Source organism: Protopterus annectens, chromosome 10.part0, assembly GCF_019279795.1.
Source record: "Protopterus annectens isolate FY-2018-M chromosome 10.part0, PAN1.0, whole genome shotgun sequence".
NCBI lineage: Eukaryota > Metazoa > Chordata > Ceratodontiformes > Protopteridae > Protopterus > Protopterus annectens.
In genome coordinates this window covers 92,021,472-92,041,202 of record NC_056744.1, presented here as the reverse complement: position 1 = coordinate 92,041,202, position 19,731 = coordinate 92,021,472, and the positions used below count along the sequence as shown (strand labels likewise).

At 35.4% G+C, this 19,731-nt stretch overlaps 1 long non-coding RNA gene across 2 annotated transcripts in view; it reads right to left on the bottom strand.

Moving 5' to 3' along the window:
• Positions 1–4,548: 4,548 nt before the first annotated feature.
• Positions 4,549–19,731, bottom strand: part of LOC122812976 — a 176,824-nt gene continuing 161,641 nt past the window's right edge. For both annotated transcript variants that reach the window (XR_006366613.1, XR_006366614.1), the window contains one exon: positions 4,549–5,386. This is a non-coding gene — a long non-coding RNA (uncharacterized LOC122812976). The remainder of the gene's footprint in view (positions 5,387–19,731) is intronic.

The window sequence follows — 19,731 nt, the reverse complement described above, 5'->3', positions numbered from 1 at the left end:
ATATCAAAATAGTCCACACAATGAACCAAAATGCTAAGAAAGATGCCTTAAACCAGCTCTAGTACCCTTGGGCCTAACCCCAGTCTATTCACTGGAGCTAGCAAGAGAAGGACAGTGACTAAAGCAAATAACATCAGAACAAACACACCAATGATATTTGCATCATTCCAAACAAAGATATAACCTCAGCTAAAGTATTTTCAGCTATGGTCTCATGGTTGACAAGGACTGTCATATACTGGATCAGCCTGCACGTCATACAAACATAAGTTAAAGTCAGTGTGAAATATAACTCATCAACATGGTAACAAGACAATAGGGTTACCAGAACTGATGTCAAAATTCTAATTATACTAGCAACATGATTTCCTTTACCTTTAAAGAAACAAATGCCTAATCCAATAGGATAAACTGGAATTTTGTTTGACATCACCAAAACCTGTACTGCTGGCAAGCTGGCATAGTGGTCAGGTAAATATTACTGTGCTCTGCCACCTTACAGGACTATATTAGCTGTGCCACCAAAGTGATCACGTTATTACTTAACTTTACTGTATTCCATAACAAGGGACACACACGTGTCTTTTGTAATACAAGGAACCATGGGTTATCACTGGTGCCTGGAGATAACATCATTCTTTCCAAATGTTATTCACAGTACATAATTTGGCAAGTTCTAACTAATGCCAGTTACATATCCCCATTTTAGAATACAATTCTCTTCATTCAAATAATTATTTAGTATGTCATTGAGGTATCATAATTTAAATTATTATATCAGATCTAAGTTTTCATCATATTCGGACTTTCTTGGCCACACCTTGTGGCTGAGACCAGGATGTCAATCAATACAGCCTTGTGTCACTATATTAATAACTGAATACAATAATCATGCCTGGGATGATATTCCAATTGAAAAATGAATACCTTACAATCCAAATATCGTTGCAAAAAAATGTACATTTTAAATCATAAGGAATCCTGTCTGTTGGTGAAACCAAACAAGTTCCAGTCTAAATTGTGATCATAACTCAAAACCAATTCCCTTTGGACATGTTTCATAAATGTATTCCCAGTTACCAATAAAAAGTTAGACAATATGTGTAGCAGATTCTTGTGCCCTAATAGACACAGACACATGCACCTTGTTATAGAATTAAGGAAAGTGTGATACTGGGAAATACAATACGCACAGTAAATAAACCATAAATTCACCCTGAGCATGTATACCTACAAGGATCCAGAATTAAGGATTAGAAAGGACTAGAGCTACATCTTTTTTAACGTGATTTGACTAACATCATTCCTGTTTCCATACAAATATATACAATCAGCACAGCAAATTATGCTAAAGAGTAGGGGTACTGCATCTAGAAAAAGTCAAAATACATTACAACAAAGTAAACATGCTATGGGATAAGGAAAAAGCAAAACAAATTACTCAACTCCCATAACAGTACACCAAGAAATCAGTACAGAACCAATTATGACTAACCTGGACACAGCTGCAAGAAGGCAGGGGGGAGCTTCCCCTTTCTCTTTAAAAGTAGATAATATGGTACATGCCAACACAGCAATCAGCTCAGATTCCAACATGAAAACTTTATAAAGATTTATTGCCATGTTAAACATATTTTCATATTAATTAGTTAATGGTCCTTCTAGCCACCATTACAATAAGGCGAACAGAGGGAATTAGTACATGTTGCTACTCCTGGTGTACAGCAATCATCTATAAAGGCATTGATACAAGTGGAGCAAAAGTAATAGAGAGTTCCAAATGACCATTTGTTACCCAATTGAGTTTATCAAGATACTAAAATACTGTTTTTGTTTAATTTTAAAACCTAATAACAAGCTAGGTAATCACCATCTTAGTAAAAAATGGTGCCCACATGTTGCACAAGAAATTTTACATTTACTCCACCTCTTGTGTGACATGTACAGACAACACCAAGACATGATATATCCCATTCTTCAAGGAGTTAAGAAGTTCTAAAATTGAAAAGTAGCTAGTTAGTGGAAGACATATACATACAGTTTTATCGCTATGTGACTTAACTTAAAATGGTCTTCTGGGAAAAAAAAAACATATTTAGTTTCAGTTTAGGTAGCATTCAAGATTGCCAGGGGAAGAGTATAGCAGTTTAACATAGCTTCTTATTTTGACCTATTTAACATATGTTCACCACAGGATACATTTAACATATGTTCACCATAGGATAAGCATGACTTTTTATATAACCATAGTTAGTAAGAATACAGACAGATAATATTTTAAGTTGCTTACGCCAAACACAGACCGCTGGGTCCAGGCTAGTTCAATACATCAAAATCAGTAAGGTAGCAAAGGTATATAATAGTGTCAGTGGTCAGTCCAACAATATATTAAAACTTGTAACACATGCCCAAAATTTTGTGTGTTGCAGTTTCTAGATCTATTTGTAATAAATATTTTTGAATATTTTTTTGTTTGTTTGCATTCACTACTGACTGATCAGAATTCAAAAGGCCAGTCCAGTTCTTTAGGGCAAAGACCATTAAGATCATTGTAAGGCAGACAAAAAGGATTATACTAAGAACAGTTATTAGAATGACCTACTTTATATTTGTACCAATTGCTCATGATTTTGTGTATTGTATTCAATTTCATTCCATGAAAATGTCAGGCTACAGAGAAAATCATTTTACATTGAATATCTTTTTGTATTAATACTTGAATGACTGCTGACATCTTGTTTTACATTTGCCTAACTTTGTGCAGTACATCAGGACCAATTTTCAACTTAAAGTAATTCCGGGACATTGTACCCTATCTTATCATTGCCTGCCTTTTTTTAAATGCATCAGCTGCACTCATTTTCACGAACACTGCTCATGGCAGTAAGCCATCCAAATGTGATCTTTGTACTCTCTTATTACATAAGAGCAGAGAACTGAAGCTTGGCCTGACACTTGAACAAATATGTCACTGATCACTTACTTAATCTTCCCTCGAGTATGTTCTTCCACTAACCTATAAATTATAATATTGTCTTTGTGTGTTCTTCCTTCCACTGTCAAGGTGACTGCTTTAGGCAATTCAATTTGCCCACTTGATAAGGATAGCTTCAGCACCATGCTGTTATAATTATTTTCTAGGACAGAGAGTCTAGAGTCAGATGCACTATTTTTTTCTAGAACATTCTCAAGTTTCATGATATTACTGTGAAGATCACAAATACTTGCAAACAAGAGAGCTTTTTTAATGCAGACACAAATTAGATCTGATAGTTCATGAGCAGCTCCATGTAGTTCAGTATTAATTTAAGTAGAAATGGCAGGTATACTCGATGGTTTTAATTCTAAGCTACTAAATCTTGCATCATTGCAAATTATTTCCCTTCATGTGAACTCGAACAAAAAACTTTTCTTGAATATGTTCTGAGACAAGCTGTCTTTTTAGCAGGCTTCTCATTAGGCCAATACATTTGTGACCTTAGTGGGTCCATATTTTTATTTTTCTGGAATTTGGCAATGTGGATTACTTCATGTTTTACTGATATTCTTAGTAAAAAGGATGACTTGTAAGTCTTATGTGCATAGGGTGAAACTGGAAGAACAATGTAGCAGGTTGCCTGGTGTCAGTTTCAAGTATTGATGAAGTTGCTTCCTTTATGAAAATGTTTCGATTAAGATATTCAGTAACATAGTCACCCCATATATTAAAACAAGATAAGTCCCAAATGGAGAGTTCACAAACTTTTTAAAAGTGGATAGCTTTTACAATATTTCATACAAACAGCACATTTTTATAAAGAGCAGAGTTCTCTCTAACTGCAGTGCCATTAATACTGCATTTGGATTGCAACTGATAGTAAAGAAATGTTGAAAGACAGTATTCCTTTTGGTCACAGCAACATTATATAAATTCTTTTCAGCAGTTTTCATTGTCACCTACTCATATAATGTTTTTCCATGTTACTGATGCTTGGTGCTTAAAATAATTCAGCAAAAGCTGCATAGACAATGACTCAGCGCACCACCACCACCTCACTATACCTGGGCATGCAAGACAATAGCAGTATACTGTCATTCACAGCTAAATTGTCCAATGAAATTATTAGTAAGTACTGGCACCATGACATAGAATGATGAAACCCTGACTTTAATGAAGATTAATTCATTTTGGCTAGCAATACAAGTGGCAGTGCTTACTCGGGGTGGGAAACCAATGGTCAGGTATTTTCTTGTTCATCTTCTTTTTTTGAGGGGATGTGGGTAGTGCAGGTATATATGTTTGTCATCAGGGCTCCCTTTGGAGAATGGGAATCAGTGTTAATAGTTAATGAAATGAGCAGGGCATAACTACAGAGGTACAGTGTCCATGTGTATGCCCATCAAGCAATGCCATCCCTCCTTTCAATGTCCATGTGCATGCCCATCAAGCAATGTCATCCCCCCTTACAATGTCCATGTGTATGCCCATCAAGCAATGTTATCCCCCCTTACAATATTCATGTGTATGCCCATCAAGCAATGTCATCCCCCCCTTACAATGATCATGTGTATCTCCATCAATCAGTGTCATCCCCACATGCATGAAGTGAAGGAACAACATATAAAACCTGAGGCAGAATGAATGACACTACCATTGGATCAGTTCCTAACTCCTCTTTGCCTTCTACAACTGACTAAGTAAATTAACATGATCTGCTAATAAATGGAGCTAAAAAATCTCTAGTCTTTGTGAAGATTAAGCAGACGTAGGGAATCCACAGACAAAGATGCATCAGTAAGCCATAGGTGACCTCTTGTTCAGCCACATTGTACAGAGCAGTCTGCTTACCGCTACAGCTGCTGAAAAAATGCTAACTATGGGGCTGGTAGGTTTCAGGACCAGTTTCTAGTAGTAAATGTGTATTCATTAGGAATTCATCCTATTTCTTAGGCATCACAGTCTAAAAACAGGATAGGTAATAAACTATCACTGAGCCTAGCCCATGTTATCATAAGAAAAGGTGAAAGATATTATGTGTGTATAAAAACGGATTGTGGGGAGTACATTGCCAACAGAGTCTGATTTATTTTTTATCTGCCTTTAGTTGTATGAATCTAATAAAAAATGGGAAAAGTAGTTAGTGAAAACATTACAATCACATATGTTTACTGGAACTGCGACAAAAAAGTCTTTTTTCCTCCTCTCCCATTCTCTTTGTTCCTGTCTTTGTTGGCAATCCATTTTGCAGAGGCAGTATTAGGATGCAGAGTGCATTATAAATCTTGCTGTCTGCTTGACCCTGGGCATTTTCACAGCTCCCGTTCACTGTAAAAGCCCTTGAAACAATGCATGATGGATGTTCCTCAGCATGATGCTTCCCTCCTGAGTTTCCAAATAGGCCCAGTACTGTACATAATAAATAAAAAAAGAAAGAAAAAAATGACAGCTTATTTTGGCATACATAATATAATACTTGGAAAATCATATTTTGCCATAGGCTACAGTAGACTTTAAATCCCATAATACCACTGGCACAGAATCAGAAACTGATAAGACCATCACACTATGACATCTGATCAATAGTATTATTGGTTGGAATGCTAAAAGAATTTCATGTTTAACAAAACTCGGCTGCTTCAAAATGCGTGCAACAGAGCTTATATTCAAAGCAGAGAAGTGCTACACAGTCAACTGGTAGTTCAAATGAGATGTTTCTGCCTTTATTTCAACTCTTTTCTAACAGAAAAAAAAACATGACTTCTTGACAGCACTGAGCTGTGGTAGAAGTGTGAACAAAGCTATGCACATAATTTCTGTCTTGCACAGTGGCTTCACATAAGATGGCCACACGACTGCCACATATGCATACTTTGCATGGAATTTTGTTCGACTATCATTTCAGTCTGAGGTCCTTCTCTCCCTGTTTTTCCTCTGTACCAGACAGGGACCTAGAAACTACTAGTTTAAACCAAGTACATGTGCTAACCACCTATTGTGTTGTTCCTCTATCTTGGCTATGCTGAATTATGTTCACATAGTTTAACTTTGGAACTGCTTGGCATGTATTGTTATCTTGCAGACATGACCTCATGAAAATTTTTTAACCTTACTTATGTTTTATATATATATATATATATATATATATATATATATATATATGTGTGTGTGTGTGTGTGTGTGTGTGTGTGTGTGTGTGTGTGTGTGTGTGTGTGGCACTTGTTAAGCAAAGCAACTGGATCACTGCAGCTGTTTATTGTCCTCACCTTCCTTTCATCATTCAAAGCATTTAACCAAAAGACCTAGACATTCCTGTACTCAGTTATACAAGTAAATATTTCTACAGTTTGCTGTTCTAAGTAAAAAACATCTTGCTTAGCAACTGTCACACCACTAAGAACCATTTGCAAACCTGTATACCCTCTGTCCCTATAAACTGCTGGAATATATAAAAAATAAATCACATTCTACCTGCACTGAATTTAGCTTGCTATGTATATAGCTTGAAAAGTGTGCTTATGGTCTGATTACCTGTCATGCTTCTGTGACTCTGAATAACTGAATTCTGGCTGTTTGTTGATTAATTGTCTGTAAGTCTGTACTTAATGTGCTTTCTTTCTTGATTAATATATTTATTATTTATTATAAATTGTCTCTACGCTTTTCTCACTAGGCCTCCACTTTAAATGGGTTCTAGGGAATTCTGTGTTATCTGAATATAAACAAATAAATCACCAGTGTGACATCATTTCTGGTAACCATGTTATACTAGTAGGGGCATCTAAAACTAAGAATATGTTAGCACTTTTGAAGCTGTTATTTCTTTCCTGCTTCTTATGATAATATGTCTAATTAAACAAATAAAAAAATGTGATCTACCTACCTTTAAAATCTTCCACTGTATTATATTCGGGCATGAATATCCTTTAAGGAATAAGTTACTCCACCCTGTCTGTAATCTGATAGATATACACAAGGCACCATATGTGAAATGAATGCCAACTTAATGTCATGTTATGCTGGAGTTTGCTCCTACTGTGTTCTCAAAAAAACAGATCCTGGGCTTTGTGGAACCCCTCCAGTTAACAAAATGGAATACTTATTTATACATTCACAATGCAAGGCCACAACTATATTGCATGTCACAGGCCATCACAGCACTAGACATGAAACGTTATTCATGACCAGGAGAAATAGCATGCACCATATCTCTCAACCTCTTAGCTCAAGAAATCTGGATAAAGCCAAAATTATTGGGGGGAAAGGCCCAAAACTAGAGACAAAGTTTAAATACTGCTCTTATAAGCTTAGAAAGTTGCTAGAAAATGATTTGTGTTACAGTGCATTTTCTGAATAATATGAAGTCTGAAACTCAAATGTCTGACACTATTTAGTGAATTCAAGCCATACTGATTTGCCAGAAAATGACACATTTTATTAGAACAGGCCAAAAATATGAGGTGAAAATCTAGACATTCTATAAAAATCTGGACTGTTGAGAGGTATGTCATACACACAAGGAAAGTAGCTGACATATGCAGGAACATTAGCTAAGCAATGAAGGACAAGTGACCAAAGTTTGATGGAAATATACAAAATAGCCTGTGCAGTTTCTCTTATACAATGCAAGATCTCATTAGCATGTTTTGCCTAGGCACCTAGAAAAAGCATGCAATGCTTATGAGAAAAGACTGCTATTACAAATGTATAGAACTTTCCACCCCCCTCATCATATACATGTAGACACACTTGCGCACACGTACACAAATACACACCCACACACACCCACACACACACCCACACACACCCACACACACCCACACACACACACACACACACACACACACACACACACACACACACACACACACACACACACACACACACCCACACACACACACTCCACACACAGTCATTATGATGTTTTTGATTATTTCTAGCCAGAACTAGGCCATGGTGGATGTAACTCACATGATATTTCATGTGCTAAGATGTCAAATTTTCAAACTAATCTTATAAATTTGGTGATTCTGTATTCACTTCTGGAGGCTTAACATAACAGTTTAACTTTGTGATTTCACCAGCATTATCTAATGGTATTGCAATCCAATTAGTAAAAGTTCTTTAACTCTGGCTGTTCACCTGAAGCTTATATCTTCCCCCATTCTAACGAAACATGAGATATTTCAGTTTTTTTTTTTTTTTTTGCAAGAAATACACTGCTGAAGAGAACAGCTGCCCAATTTACTTCATTTCTAACTCTCCATGCAATATACTATCTGATTTTTAATAACAATCTTGCAGCTTCTGATAGAATTGGTTTGGGAAATGTTTGTTCTCTTCCTCTTTGGCTTGTATACAGATGTTTAGTGAAACCCCTGCTGCATGAAAGCAGTGCCCCCTTAAATCATCTTGTCACTTTTTCACATCCGAGCTGTTTGTTTGTCATAAAAGATTAGTTAGAGCTCTCCTGCCCTTCTGAGGGTGGTTCTTTGTGTCTTTGTTAGCAGAGTAACCCATTCAGCCGACACAAGTCACTGCATATTACTAGTCAGACAGGAAATGAAAAGGTGACAGGCCATGTGATGTTAAAAATGTTAAGCCAGCTCAGAAGCCTTTCTTCAGCTCCACTGATGATGATGATGGTGATGATGTCACAGCAACCCTCCCCTCCCCCTCCCACTGCCAGACTGTGTAGCTAGACCTCCACCAGTGAAATTGCATAGCTTCAGAATGTTACACTGCCTGATGTAAGCAATCAGCACTCTATTACTTTACACAGTCATGACAGTGCAGTAATTCCACTCTGCTATCATATTTGATTCACACATACAAAGAATACAGTTCAAGGTTGTTCAAAAAGGGGCAAAATTCTCCCCTTTGTTTAGGATGTATGCTATAACCAATATTTGCAGAAAAGAGTCATTATCTAGCATTATTACAAAAAAACAGTGCTTCTAACAAAAGTTATATAATATGCAATACAGGGCTATAAAAAATGAAATGCAGTGTGAGACATAGTGCCAATTTACAGAATCATATACTGAGAATACAGCTGTCTGTTGTTAGGCATGCATAAAGGATCAACACTCATTTTACCCCATGTATGGTATATTAGAAAAAAAGCAGTTTTCATGCTGGACATAGCAAGCACTGTTTCTGATTAACCTTCAAAGCTAGTACTTAAAAGATTTTTACATCTATTCTTTGCCATAGACATGTTTCAAGTATTTGAATGAGAGCTGTGGAAAGATTGTTTTAGTGATACTTGCAGACTTTTTAAATTAATGTTTCATATGCTATTAATTGGGAATACAATGTCTTTCCTCCCATGTTTTTCAAATGAATATTCCTTTGTTCATTCTTCAACTCTGCAGGATACAAGCAAACCAAGCTACCGAGAGTATGTTTGACCCCACAAATGCTAAATGTTTACTTTTAATCGTTGGTTTTACACTGTGATTTATAGACTCCATGCTATAGGACAGATTAAATTCAAGTTACTCTATAGTGATTGCCCCATATTAGATTCAGTGCAAGTTTATTCACTACAATCAACTGCCTTCCTGAGTACAACTGCTTTCTTATGTTACCTTAGGTCAAACTCGTGTTTTTCCAGTCTTGTATCATATCCTGTCATTCCTAAACATGTTATTTTGAGAAAAATAGGTATTAACAGTGAGGGCTGATACTATATGTTTCATCTGACTTCTCTTCCATTCACTCATATTCTGTTTTCTCCAGAAGTAGATTGTTATAATGTACTCTTTCTCTGTTTTCACATAACATTGATGCAAGTAACAGTTTTATTGCTGTTTTTCAAAATTGCCCCTAACATGCTTACAAGACAATGGCACACTACTCAAAATGATGTTGTTCTGATGATTTACACCCCCTTTTTCTTTATTGCTTTTCATGTTTTCCTAAGATAATTCACTGGCGTGTTATCCCCTACCTTTGTTTTTTCAGCAATTTAACCCCTTTCTTAGGACAGTTTTTGAAATTTTTAGAATACAAACAAATCATTAGTAAAATGTACTTAGAATAAAAGGGGCTGATAATGTGTTGCCTCAGTTTTTGAAATTTTTAGAATACAAACAAATCATTAGTAAAATGTACTTAGAATAAAAGGGGCTGATAATGTGTTGCCTAGTTTTAAATAAGATTTAAAAAAAATGTCATTAGATTAAGAGGTAAGTACTCAGCAATCAGTCTGCAGACCATAACAAACCTAGCCAAAAAATCCAATCAAAAGTTCACTTAAGCCTCAAGGGGACAAGATAAGCCAGACCAAGGAAGAATTTAAAACTGTCTATCCAAATATATAGATTTACTTTAAATGTTTGCTGCAGAGGTGACAGATACATTGGAATATAATTCTGTTATGTCTTATTGATTTGTTGATGGAAGTTTAATTCCTTTAAATGGGTATTTGAGTTACCATTTGTTCTGTACATGAATATGAGGTCAAAGAGGTTTGGATGTTTATGTCTCAAAAGGCTAGACATATATCTCAATGGAGGAGTCTATAAGAAACTGAGTAAAGATATAGGGCTGCTAGTTTGTACTGACAAATTTTGAGGTCACTTTTCATTTTAATTCCAAAAGGTGCATTATATTTAATAATAGATCTGATGAGCTACGAGTAAAGGCGAATTAAAACTTCTTTGGATCTGACACAGATGCCTTTGGAACTAAATGAGCTAGACAGAAGACTTTCTGAACTACTGTTTAAACATAAGCACAACACCAAATGAGAACCAGGCAATACAACTAAATAAAAAATGAAAACCCACAACCACAGTGAACAGCAGAAAAAAGGCACAAGTAATTTTAGTGTTTTTGTTCTTTTACTTACACAACGTCCTCAGAATAAAGTATAAAAAAATCAACATTTTTAAAACATCATTGCAATTACATCAGTAAAACAATTATACAACCTAAATACACAATTAATTAACACAATTACCACTTTTTCATACCACTGAATACTCAATAGCAAACACAATTAAACATATTTGTATTTTAATCAACTTTTGATGGAGATGGACTCATTCAACCCTGGAAAAACATCCGCACGTAAAAACACTTGCCACTTTAGTTCAAGAAATTCAAGAAAATCGTTATAATGTTCAACAAACAGTTTTGAATTAGCTTTCTGAATAACCAGGAAATATTTTTTTTTTTTTGAATGAGGTACAATTGATACTGTGTTTCGCTAGGGCATTATTTATGTCTTTAATTTTCACAGCCCTAATATGTTCACTAGTGTGACAGTTCAAAGACCTAGTTGTCTTGCCAATATAAAAACATTGGCATGAACAACAAATAGCCATGTAGACCAGACCTAAACTTTTATAATTAAACCTGCCCTTAGGTTCAAACACAAAATCTAAACGTTGGAAAATGGAAAAAATATTGGCTCCCAGGATAAATCATCCTACAATACCTACATCCCTTACAGGGAAAGGTACCATAAGGGCCATTTCCCTTGGAAAAATTGTCTTTCTTAACATGCTTTAATAAATCTTTAAGATTCTACTTTTTTATATAAGAAACTAGGTTTGGTACCTACAATATCACTAAGGTCTTTGTTACCAAGTATGACTTTCCAATTTTCTACAATGATATTCCTTACCAACTTTCCTTCAAAACTCATTGGTATAGGAAAAGCCAATGTCTTATTCCCCCATGTTTCTTTCTTTTTTATTCTTGGCAACAAAACCTGACTTAAGAATAAGGGGAAACATTCTATTCCTTACCTCAACAATTTCATCTGAAATCTCTTTTAACCTTGCATAGGAATCTTCCCTTTCTAAAAACATTTCAATAAACACTTTGACCCCTCCTCAAAACAATACATCCTCGCTAATAATATGACTTATTCTAATAATTTGACCTTTAAAAATATTCATTTCCTGATGAGTTAAGGACCTTGACTCAAACATTGGAACAGGTTGTGGGGAAAGCTAATGATGTTATAAATAAAGTACAGACAAAACTAAGAGTGAAAGTGATCCAGTTTTTAGTGACTTTTCATCGGATGAGGGCACACTGACCTACTTAATGGTAATGACACCAACCTGTTCACTGATTTTCAATATAGTGTTGACTATGTTAAATCAAAAGTCAACTCCACTTTAACAGATTGCTGCACATTGGTGTTTCATTTACAGAAGAACATTTTGAAGTTCAAATCCCTAGAAAGTAAGATTTTTTATTTGTCCAGTTGTTTGGAGTGTAACATTGTTCCCTAATAGGACTACGTTTAGTGATAAAATTTATACTGAAATTACTGCTATTTATAATCAGGCTGGTTTAGATGTTATCAGAGTTCTTTTGAGACACAACAGTGAACAAATAGGTAGTTTAAAAGCATGAATTAACCAGCTTGATTCCAATATTAAAAACCATCTTTCCTTTGTGTTGGTCAAGACATTATATTTTAGCATCTTTAGCAAGACACAGAAACATGTTGCAGCAACTATTTCACAGAAAAAGAACAAATTGAATAAGGACTTGTTAGCCTATTCAAGTCAACGAGCCTTTATCATCAAGGGGTTAACAGAAGATGACACGACCAGTACTAATAAAAAGAGATTTAGAACTACCGCTTACTGGCGAATGGACCAGTTGGATTCTTTTCTGGTGATGATGTCAGAAACAGGTCTTTCCATCATTCTAGTGTTGGCATTTCTGTGTCCAAGACTGCAGTTTCAGCTTCTTCAGTTGACAAGGGATCTACTGGGTCATCTATTATTCCACCTAGTGATGATATTGCTAACAGCTTGGTTTTTTCCTCTCCCAAAGTGGAGAAAGCATCCAAAGGGAGAAATCGGACCAAAAGAAAGAATCATTGAGGTCACATTGGTGCATTTTCAACTTAAGTGAAACTCTTTTTTCACCTGCGGAGATTGAAGTACTGTCTAAAGGATTTCTTTTTATTCCATCTAATCATGACTTCAAACAATTTAGTAGAAAATTGAATTTAAAGTATTTGTTCAAACAATATAACAGTGTTAATTGTTCTTTAAAGAAAAGAAGTAAAATCAACCCTCAACTAATTCGGACAATTAACAATTTTAGCATATTGTGTGAAGATGAAATTTATAAATTGTTTAGACAGGAAAATTCCTTTTCAAAGAAGGGTAATACTTTTTTAAATTTAAATAAAGAGAAAATGCCCACTTTGAGGACTCTGCATAATAACCGTGACTTGAGATATATGCAAGCAGATAAAGGTAACAGTTTGGTTATCATGTGTAAAAAAGATTACATTGATGCTATGTTATTACTATTAAGTGACGGTAATAGTTATAGGAAAGTTACCAAAGAGTTTGTAAGAAAGAATTTTATGTTAATTGATTTTACATTGTTGGATTTGTTACATCAGAATTATTTATCTATTGATATGTATAATTTTTGCATTGTTGATCAGCCTGAATTGGGGAATTTGTTCAGTATTCTGAAAAATACACAAGAATGAGAACAGGTCCCCATTCAGGCCTATAGTTTCTTCTCCTAGGAACAAAACTGTCAATATTTCCATGTTGTTAGATAGCATGTTAAATCCTGTTGTTCAAAGTAGTAAATATTTTTGAAGGACTCATGGATTTTTTTAGATGAGTTAAAAAATTACACTTTTAATGGAAGTGAAAGTTTTCTATGTACAGTTGATGTTAATTCCTTGTACACTTCAATTAACCAGGAACAAGGTATTGAATTTGTTGAGTTATATTTAATGAAATATGCAGCTTACTTAAGTTTAGATTGTAGAACTATTAGTGTGTTATTAGATTTAGTGCTTAGTAACAATTTTTTTTTTTTAATTTGAATCCTGTATTTACCAGCAAATCTTGGGTGTTGCTATGGGGGCCAAAGTAGCCCCCTCATTTGCTAACCTAGTGATATGCTGGTGGGAAAGTCAACATTTGTTAAGCCTTCCTTTAAGTTTACTTTCTATCAGAGGTACATGGATGATTTGTTTTTTTATTTGGAAGGGTAGTAAACAGGACTTTGAAAGATTTGTTTCTGAAATGAATGAGAGTGTTGAATGGCTAAAATTTGAGGTTAGTGGTTTGGATTCCACAGTTAATTTCTTAGACATTCAATTGAGTGCAGATTTAATTTGCAATACATTTATTAGTAATATTTTTAGGAAAGAAACATTCAGTAATAATTATTTACATTTTAGCAGTTTTCATCCTAGATTCATGAAACTTAATATTTTTAAAGGTCAACTTATTAGAATAAGTCAAATTATTAGTGAGGATGTATTGTTTTTAAGAGAGGTCAAAGTGTTGATATGTTTTTAGAAAGGGGATATCCCTATGCATGGTTAAAAGAAAGAGATTTCAGATGAAATTATTGAGGTAAGGAATACTAGGTTCCCCCTATTCTTAAGTCAGGTTTTGTTGCCAAGAATAAAGAAGAAAGAAACATAGGTAATACAACATTGAGTTTTCCTATACCAATGAGTTTTGAAGTAAAGTTGGTAAGGAATATCATTGTAGAAAATTGGAAAGTCATACTTGGTAACAAACACCTTAGTGATGTTGCAGGTACCAAACCTAGTTTCATATATAAAAGAACATGTAATCTTAAAGTTTTATTAGAGCATGTTAAAAAAGACATTTTTTTCCAAGGGAAGTGGCCCTTATGGTACCTTTCCCTGTAAGGGATGTAAGTATTATAGGATGATTTATCCTGGGAGCCAATATTTTTTTCAAACATTTAGATTTTGTATTTGAACCTAAGGGCAGGTTTAATTATAAAAGTTTAGGTCTGGTCTACATGGCTATTTGTTGTTCATGCCAATGTTTTTATATTGGTAAGACAACTAGATCTTTGAACTGTCGCATTAATGAATATATTAGGGCTGTGAAAATTAAAGACATAAATAATGCCCTAGTGAAACACAGTATAAATTGTACCTCATTCAAAAAAAAATATTTCCTGGTTATTCAGAAAGCTGATTCAAAACTGTTTGTTGATCAAATATAACAATTTTCTTGAATTTCTTGAACGAAAGTGGCAAGTGTTTTTACGTGCGGATGTTTTTCCAGGGTTGAATGAGACCACCTCCATCAAAAGTTTGTTAAAATACAAATATATTTAATTGTGTTAGCTACTGAGTATTTAGTGATATGAAAAAGTGGCAATTGTGTTAATTAATTTGTATTTAGATTGTATAATTGTTTTACTAATGTCATTGCAATGATGTGTAAAAAGTGTGTTTAGCTTTTTATACTTTATTCTGAGAAAGTTGTATAAGGAAAAGAACAAAATCTCTAAAATTATTTGTGTCTGTTTTTCCGCTGTTCACTGTGGTTGTGGGTTTTCATTTTTTTATACTGTTTAAACATAGCAGTCAAACTATAAGGAATTATCAGTAAGAATGCCAAGTCCCTTTATGACAGTGTCTGATTGGAGAGGTGTGTTACCTATATGGTATGTCAAAATGTTTTGTCTGTCAAAATGAATTATGCTACATCTTTTCACATTTAATTTGAGGCCAATGTCTTTGCACTAATTGTTAACATGGTCTAGCCCATGTTGGAACAACTGTCAGTCAGTGGAATACTGAATATTAACACTCAAGTAACAATTGCCTGCAAACTTAGATAACCATGGTCCAGGAGTACTGGCCTGAAGGTCTAAGATATATATGCCATATAGGAGAGGGCCCAGCACTGAGCCCTGTGGTGCACCACTGGAAACTGTTTTGCTTTCAGAAGTGGGCAGTATCTGTGACTCTAACCACATGGGTTCTCTCGGACAGCCAGTTAGCTAATTACCACACAACATAAGGATTTAGATTCAGATTTGCAAGTCTGTCAATAATGCATGCATGGGGAATAGGGTCAAAGGCCTTGGCCAGTTCCAGATATGTTGCATGTACTATATAAATAATATCCACTGATTTGGTTGCAGTTAAAGATAATAACTCAGAAGAGTTTCAAAACTGTTGCTAAAATGAAGTGCTTAGAAGGCATACTTAAAGACACATTTTATTTCACATACACAACAAAATACTTTTAAACCATATGTTTTTAATGAAACTTGGCAGCAATACATAGAGAAAGTTACAGTGGCACAAGATGTAACCTTATTGCTTCATAGAGCTTGGCTACCTACTTCAATTCAGATTTGCCTTCTGCCTGAAGCCTGCATGTCCTCCATATGCTGCATGGATTTGTAGAGAGTGTTCTGCTTTCTCCCAACATCACAAAGACTGTTCAGCAGTGAAAACTAGCCATCTTCTGTGCTACCTATAGATGTGTATGTGTATGTGAGTTCTATGACAGACTACCATACTATCCAGGATTAGTTTCTCTGTCTTGTTCACACTGTTTGCCAAGATAAGCTGCGGCTCCCCTTTAAATCTAAATTGAATTAAGGCAGTTGTTAGAGAATGACTGAATGAATGAATTGTAGGTATGGGCCTCTTTTTCAAGTAGCCATGTACAATGTTCCAAAAGCAGCAAGGTTTCAGGAAGGGGGTTTCACAGTCTAGTAAATATTTGTATTGTTACAGATTTAATCAATTCTGATACAGAGAAAGTCTTACTTAATACACCAATCTGTTTTAGACCTAAAGGGTCACTGAGTTTGTGGAACACTATTATTTTAAAATCAAAGGGGTAGGGGCCAGGGATTGATCACTTAGATGACTTAACACTTAAGAACATTGAAACATAGGAATACTATGGGGACCATAGGGATGCCTATCCATGTACATCTTTAAGTAGACAAACTTAAAACTTCTTGCCACCCTTGTCAAGCACTTGATACTGTTTTCTTCCCAAACTGAGCAGGGCCTTCCATGATAAGCCTGGTGTAAGGTCTTAAATGACAACCCTGGTGTAAATTTGAGTTTACTCATCCACTCATCAAGATCAGCTTTAAAGGTAGTTAAAGCAGTACTTTGTTTGATATGTAGTGGCAACTTATTCCATGGACTTGGAATATGTTGTGTTAGAAACCTATCCCTCCATCGAGTATTGTTTATGTTTTGATATAGATTTAGGTCTCAAGTGCTAAATTTTGTAGAGGCAATGGCTTTGGAAATAAACAGGAGGTAAAACAGGATCGGGTCTTTCATAACTTCAAAACCTAGACACAGGTCACCTCAGATGAATATAAAGAAAGTTGTTCTAATTTTTCAGGACAGCTGAAGTATATAAGATCTTTAATTTTCTTGGTTAGAAATCTTTGAGGCCTTTGCAGTTGAGTGATATGCTTGGATTTGTACATACCTAAGGCAGCATTATATTTGATGATGGAACTGACAAGGCAAGAATACAGGGGTACAATGACTTATTTCACTCTTGAAGATATTCCATCAGTAATTAACTGGGCCAGATAGAAGGATTTCCTGACTATTGGGAAGAGATGATGATCAAATGAGAGACAGTTGTCCACATAAGCGCACATGTCTCTTATGACCATCTCCATCTGAAGATGAAGGCCATGTATAACATATGAGATGGAAGCAGCTTTTTGCCAAACTCAACAATGCTGCTCTTTTTTGCATTTATATTTAGACTGTTTTCAGTACATCAGGTATGTATATATTGCAACCTTTACTGGAGCTGATTAGCATCAGCGAATGAGCTTAAATTGCCTCAATAACAGAATATCTGGGGACATGTCAATTCACATAGGAGTGAACTCAATAAAAGACCTTTTGTTGAATTGGTTCTCCTTCGCAGAAGTGATGCAACCATGGGCATAGTACATTTTAGCACAATTTCTTCCCCACCCCACAAAACTCATATGTACCACTTCAATAGGAAGTAAATTCAATAATGTTTAACAAGATTGCACCCGATAATGTTTAACAAGATTGCACCCGATAAAAGGAACTAATGCAATAATCATCTTGCATGGTCATTAGTGATTCACATAGCTCAGATGAAGGACATTTTAGAACGGGGACTAACACTGGAGCCTGTTCTCTTCCCTTCTCCTTGTTTACTAGTAATGACCATGTCTCTGTCTATCATAGACTGCAGATTGTGCTTTACACACATGATCTAATTTTGATCATGCATTTCAAAACAAGCAAAGAAGTAGAGAAAATGTACTGAGAGCTCTGCAGAGAGGTTACATCAAAATATTTAACAGCATACATACATAACAGCAAATTTGTCATCAGCTCAAAGAAAGCCACACTTATGCTATTTGTTTCCTTGTGGAAAGGGTGAATTACTAACAGAAGGCTCATAAAAATAATGTAATACTGGTCAGTGACTATAAATAATTAGGTGTCTAGCTAGAACTTACCCTTTTGTTCAACATACAAATTGAAATTTGAACAGATGTTGTGATGATGCAATTTATTTTAAGTTAGATTTTGAAACCTATTTCTTTTTGATGCAGGGAGAGCTACTGGGATAGAATTCTTTTGATAGCTACTCTGGAGTACTCCTTACTCTTTATCACCATCAGCTCCTCACATCCCACAATGATATGAGACCTTAAATTACATTTCTAGTTTCACAGCTCTTTCAGATTTATAAAGGCTTTATGTCATCACAATGCTGAATGTCAAATGGCCCCCAGTTATTGTACCCCTCAATCTATTGCTAAATTCTCTTAAACATCCAAGCTGTAAAGCTGCTGCATCTAGTTTAGAGTATCGCCCCATCTTGCTTTCAGATTATAGTTTCTATTAGAAATCTCTACTACTCATTCCACTCTCTGGTCCAACTATCAAGGAGACCTGAGGGGGAAAAAAAGACTTCCCTGCAATCACGTCCAGTGTCACAGTTTATATGCATTATTAGAATTAATTTTGCAGTTATGCATATACAAAATGTTAAACAATGTCATCATAATATAAGATGACACAATATGAATCATAGAAAGTGTCAGACATTCACAGGAATGTGCCATACAGTGCTATGTGGCCTGGAATTATGAAGCTGACCTGCAGTGACCTCCCAGCTAGGTAGGATAATCAAAACCTTAAAAAAGATTTGAAACATGCACCTTACTTATATTTTTATATCATAACAGATAATTGAATTCACCATTGAGTTTATTGCCTGCATGTATTACTATACTGGTAGTTGATGCGTATTTCTAACAATAAGAGCTGAGTTACACACAAGGGTGATGAGATTGCAAATGACTGCCTGGCATTTAGAGCCACTGGAACTGAAACTTCTCACTTGCAAGCCATTGTCAAATCTTTAACTGAATAGATTCACTAAGCTGTTCTAAGCAGAAAGGATATGTAAATGATCTCTGCAGTGCATCACTGTGTAAGCTGAGAGCTATTCTCAGTATGACTGAGCTGGATCTTGAAATAAACTTTTTGAGCCCCAGAAGCATTTTTTTTTCTTCAGTGTCCAGTTCCAGGATGTGCAGCAATAAAGCTTTGCCTGAAATTCAGTTTCCCCAAGATGAATTAGTGACCCACGTGATACAAAACTGGGGAGGGAAGGGCTGAGTAGCTGATGTAGGCCTACTCACTGTGAGGGAAGAGAGACAGACAATTAAACAACAAGTGGAGGCTGGCTGTTGCTGCAAATGCAGCAAGAAGAACCAGTTTATGTGCACAACAGTATATTCTGTAGCTATGGTTAATTTATGTGTGGAAGCACTCATGCCAACTGCACTAATCATGCTGCTGTCTGGATTACAGGTGCATGGAAAACATCCACAACTGCCTGATGGCAGTTCAAAGAAGAGAGGGAGAGAGGAAGGTCAGCAGGCATGGAGGTCAAAAGGAGCCAAAAATGCAA